Source organism: Dipodomys merriami, unplaced genomic scaffold (assembly GCF_024711535.1).
Source record: "Dipodomys merriami isolate MVZ:Mamm:240054 unplaced genomic scaffold, mDipMer1.0.p SCAF_59, whole genome shotgun sequence".
Lineage (NCBI taxonomy): Eukaryota > Metazoa > Chordata > Mammalia > Rodentia > Heteromyidae > Dipodomys > Dipodomys merriami.
Genome location: NW_027206168.1, coordinates 7,517,803 through 7,523,794, shown reverse-complemented (window position 1 = coordinate 7,523,794; position 5,992 = coordinate 7,517,803).

The window sequence follows — 5,992 nt, the reverse complement described above, 5'->3', positions numbered from 1 at the left end:
AGATATGAGGATTGAGGATGATTCCAGGCAGAACCTGGAAAAGCTGTTGCTGCTATTTATGCATAACATACTGCTATTATTGGTCTTTTTATATTTTAAATATAAATATATATACATATATATAATTTGAATTTTTGGAAACTTTAGCTGTGCTGTCAACTTTGGAAAAAGTATCCCAGTTTACCGTGTTGAGTTGGCACTGTACAGAAATTAATAGCCATATTGGTCTAGAAATGTTAAGCTTAATTTTTTTCCATTTGTACAGGGGTAAATGCACTGTATTAAATATGTAAGGTCTTATCTACGTGGGTTTGATTACAGAAACTAATAAAGTATTCTCTAAATAATTAAAAAAAAAATCTCACAAACTAGCTAGGCACCAGTGGCTCATGCCTGTCATTCTAGCTACTCAAGAGGCTGAGATCTGAGGATTGAGGCTCGAAGCCAGCCTAGGCAAAAAAGCCTATGAGACTCTTATCTCTTAATTTTAACCACCAGAAAGCCAGAAGTGGCGCTGTGACTCAAAGTGGTAGAGCACTAGCCTTTAGCAAAAAAAGTTCATAGGCATTGCCTATGAACAAATACCGCAACTCAAAAAAAAAAAAAAAAAAAACTCAAGACTTTCCTGCCCCAACTAGCTTCAAACTGAGATCCTCACATCTCAACTTCTTCCCAGAGAAGTTTAAGTACTAAGGAGTTCTGGGAGCAATGAAGAAGGCAGTGGCTGAAGGCCTCACTCTCCCTGGTAAGTAGTCCCTATCAAGCAATCTTATCAAACAGTCCAAGGCTTGAGTCAGTAACATCACCTGAGGCAGAAAAAGGAGCACAGCTTGCTTTGGGGGCTGGCTTAATGTTCAGTCTCTAAAGGCCTGCCTCCTAGCTATGTGTTGACTCCTTGGTAGGTCAGAGCTGATGCCCAGACCCCCTGAGTCATGTGACTTCCACAACCTTTCTCCATATAAGCAAGCAGACTGCTGAATGGGCCTAGACTGAAACCTGTCAGTGGAAACTGAATCTTGCAGTGTGTTACTGACAGGATGGGTGACTTATAATCAAGACATTCTGAATCATGAAACATCCACAGGGAAATTAACTTCTAAATGGTGTCTATAAGCATTGAGGCCAGCAAGCAGAGCAATTCTGTCACTCAGGGTAGTATGCTCCCCACTCACTGGCAAATTCAGATGTCTAAGCACATTTAGGATTGAAGCATACTCTTAGGCTTGGACTCTTGATGATCTTGGAGAAACAAAATGGGGATCCTGTAGTGCAAGTGGGAACCTACCTAGCCGACAAATGGCAGTGCTCTCTGCATCAAACAAAAGCTTCTAAGGGGTGACTCTGACCCAGATGAACTATACTTATAAACTATATGTTGAATTGAAACTCCTTTGTGCAATTACTTAAAGATAGTATTTGTAAGTATGGCAGTCCTGCGGCCTGCACTCTAAGCCTGGCCTGCACACTGTCTGAGCTTTTATGCTCAAGGCTAGTGCTGTGTCACTTGAGCCACAGCTACACTCCAGGCTTTCAGGCAGTTAATTACAGATAAGTCTCACAGACTTTCCTGCCCTAGCTGACTTAACTTTCACCCTCACATCTCAGCCTCCTGAATGGCTAGGATTAGAGGCATGAGCCACCAATGACCAGTGCAGCTCTCAAGATAACTTTCTTAAATTAATAACTTTTAAAAAGCTTCTATCCTGTTACCTTTTCCCCGTGACACCAACTTACTCCTTTTGAATACCTGCTCCCTGGTGTTTTATTTTGCTGAATTTTGATTTTGACAGTCAAGAATCCAATGTATATCCTACAGGGAAAGGCTAGGGAGGGAGGGGTGACATTGTCAAATTGCAACTCCTTTGTATGACAACCTAAGGATAATAAAAAGAAAAACAAAACAAAATTGAGGGGAGGGGTAGGGTTCAGAGGAATGGGGAGAATAATGAAAAGAAAACTTAAGGATATAAAAATATAATTCTTATTAAGGATAATAAAAATGTAATATTGGAGCTGGGAAGGTGACTTGACTCAGTGGTACAGTGCTTGCCCTTGCATGCATGAGTCCCTGGGTTCCATTCTTCAGTACCACATAAGCAGAAAAAAACAGAAGTTTGGCATTGTGGCTAATGTGGCAGAACACAAGCCTTGAACTAAACAGCTGAAAGACAGTGCCCAAGTCCAGAGTTCAGGCCCCACGACCAACAAAAAAAATACACACATATATAAAATATATAAAATACATATAGAAAAACATAAAAATACATACATATATAAAATATATAAACATACATATATAAAATACATACATATATAAAATAAATAAAAATATAAAATACATAAAGTCATGGGGCTTGAACTAGGGTATAATTGCTATCCCTGAGCTCTTTTTGCTCAAGGCTAGTACTCTACCAATTTGAGCCACAGTGCTACTTCCAGTTTTCTGGTGGTTAATTGGAGATATGAGTCTCATGAACTTTCCTGCCTGTGCTAGCTTTGAACCACCATTCTCAGATCTCAGCCTCCTGATTAACTCGGTAGGATATGAGTCACCAGCACTTGGCCTCAAAGTATAATTTTTTATAAAAGCATTCACTGGCCCCTCCTTTTGTGTCCAGCAGGTGGTAGATTTGTTCCAAGAACCAAACACTGGCAGAAGCTTCTATACTGAAAGTGGCCTCAAAGCAGAAAACTTACCCACTCTTCTACAAAAGACTCTATCTAGCTAGTTATTTCAATGAGTACTGCTGGAGGTCAGGCCTACTGCTCTGAACATATAGGTGAATGTCTAGTTGCTGAGCCATAATACTTAATCTAGCATGAGAAATAACACCTCAATCTTAGACATTACACAAGTGGTAGAGAGCTAGCTTTGAGTACAAGAGGCTCTGGGAGAGTGCCCCAGGACCAGCAAAACAATAAAAAAATAAAAAAAAGAAGTCCAAGACCGGATGGATTCACTGTTTAAATCAGTTAGACCCTTAAAGAAGAATTAACACTAATACTCCAAAAACTACCTAGAACATAGAAAGGGAAGGGGTTCTACCAAACTCATTCTACTAAGCCAGTATTCCCTTGATACCAAATGACAATGACAACAGGCACTGCTGACAATTATCCAGCACTTACCAGCTCTTGCCTATAATCCTAGCTACTCAGGAGGCTGAGATCTGAGAATTGCAGTTCAAAGCCAGCCCCAGCAGGAAAGTCCATGAGGCCCTTATCTCCATTAAACTACTCAGAAAAGGCCAGAAGTGGCCCTGTAGCTCAAGTGGTAGAGGTCCAGCCTTGAGCAAAAGAAGCTCAGAGATAGCACCTAAGCCCAGAGTTCAAGCCTCAGGACCAGCAAAATAAAATAAAAATAAAAGTATAAACCAGTTTCAATGATAAACTAAATGCAAAAAGTATCAATAAAATATTGAAAACTAAACAGCATATTAAAAAAGATCACTGGCCATGGTAAAGTTGGTTTCACCTCACAAATTCATGGTAGTTCAACAAATATAACTCAATAAAAGTAACACAGCATATATTAACAGCAATATATTGACAGGGACATAATACATGATCATAATACATGATCCTCTCTCAGTGGATGCAGAAAAACTTTGACCAAATTCAACATCCCTTAATAAAAACTCTGAAGAAACTAGGAATATTAAAATCTTTTGTCAACATAACAAATAATATATATATATATAATAAACCTATAGTTAACATCAATTAAAAGGAAAATTGATGAATTTCCTCTAAAGTCAAGAACAAGGGTAGGATGTCCACTCCCTCTATTCATATTAAAAATACATACTGGAATTCCTAACTGGAACAGCAAGAGAAATAAATTGGGGAGATTTAATTGGGGAGGAAAGGAGTCAAATTATCCCTTTTATCATAGATAACTTGGTCCTCAGCTTAACAGATTCCACAAAAGCTCTACATCTAATTTGAAAAAAACTTAGGTAATATAGCAGGATATAAAATTAACAGATAAAAATCAATAGCTTTTCTATATCCTGAGGAAACAATACCATTCACGGTAGCCTCAGGAAAAAAAATCTTACCTTAAAATAAGGAGGTGAAAAACAACAACAATAAAAACCTATAAAACCCTGAAGAAATTGAAGATGACTCCAGAAGATGCAAAGATTTCCCATGCTCCTGAATCAACAGAATCAATATTGTGAAAATACCTCCAGTACTGAAAACAATCTGCAGAAATGAAATATTCATCAAAAGTCTGATGTCATTCTTCATAGAAACAGAACAATAAATTATAAAATTCATTTGGAAGCTCAAAAGACCTGAAATAGCCAAACCTATCCTAACTGAAAAGTGAAATGCTGGAGGAATCACAATACTGAACTTCACATTATAGTACAGATACACAGTAACAAAAATAGCATGCTACTGGCACAAAAACAGACATGAAGAAATGTCAAGTAAGATTGCATTAAGAGGTTTCTACATATCGAAGGAAACAATTACCATAATCAAGAAACAATAAGAAATGTAAACTAGCATATGACATAGATACTTGTACACCCATGTTTATCATGATAGTCAAACTTTGAAAACAGCCTAGGTGTCACACTCATAAATGGATAAATGTGAAATATATGTACACACACACACACATCTCATGGAGTATTAATCATCCATAAAGAATAATGGAAATATGTATCTTTAAGAAAAATCACAATAAAAAGCAAATTCAGCTGGGCACTGGAGACTCACATCTACAATTCTAGCTACTTAGGAAGCTAAGATCTGAGTGAGGATCAAGGATAGAAGTCAGCCCAGGCAGAAAAGTCTGCAAGAGTCTTATCTTCTATTAACACCAAAAAGCCAGGAGCATCAGCCTTGAACAAAAAAGCTAAAGAACAGCACTCAGGCCCTGAGTTCAAGCCCCAGTACTGGAATAAAAAAGGAATAAAGCAAGCTCGAAACAGGCAAATATCACTGGTATCTAGACCTAAAAAGAATCTAAGAATCGGGCATAAGGCCTTGTTAGTGAGAACCAGTGGGAGAGGAAACGGGATAGTATAGTACTGGAGGAGTGAAGAATGTTGAAGTATTTTAAACACATATGAAAACAGCATACTTAAACCTACAAAGTACTGATTTTAAAACGGGAGAATGAAAGAGGATTTAAAAGGAGGTAAAGTTGTTGAAAATACCCTGAATGCAAATTATCATAATGAAACCCTCTTTTTCTGTGTACGTGTGTAAGCGTGTGTACAGTTACTTTCTGCTACCACTTGAGCCACAGCTCTACTTTGTTTTTCCTGGTTCAGAGTCTCATGATCTTTTATGATCTTTCTTCCCTTCTCATCCTCCTGACTAGCTAGGATTAATAGGCATGAGCCACTGGTGCCCAGCTGCTTTGTACTACTGATGTAAGCTAATAAAAAAGAAAATAAAATCTCTACTAATGACTTTTTTGAAGTCCTGACGATGGGAATGCTTCTAGAATTACCTCTGCTAAGTCTGATGTTTGTTTGGAGAATAAATGTACTATTATCCCACATTAAAGAAGTACCTAACAGATAAGAAAGCTGTTCATGCTTATAGACCTAGCCACTCAGGAGGCAAAAATCAGAAGGATCTTGGTTCAAGGCCAGCCAAGGCAAAAATAAAGTTCGTAAGCAATTCCCATCTTTCCAGCTAAACATGGGTGTGAACAGGAAGACTGAAACTCTACCCAGAAAATAAAGTCAAAAAAGGGTTGGAGGTATGGCTCAAGTGGTAAAGCATCTTCTTTACAAGTATGAACTATTTCAAACCACAGAACTACAAAAAAAAAGTACTCACTATCACTTCTCAGCCTTTAGAATTATATCAAGTGTAAGGAGTAACTATGTATATTACAATGAAAATTTTTATCTGAAATCATTCATACATTTTAGCAAATGCTCCATTTAGCAAACACATTAAAATTATTTTCAAAAATTTCATTTTAAAGGATTTAATCCAAGAAATAAAGTACAGAAAA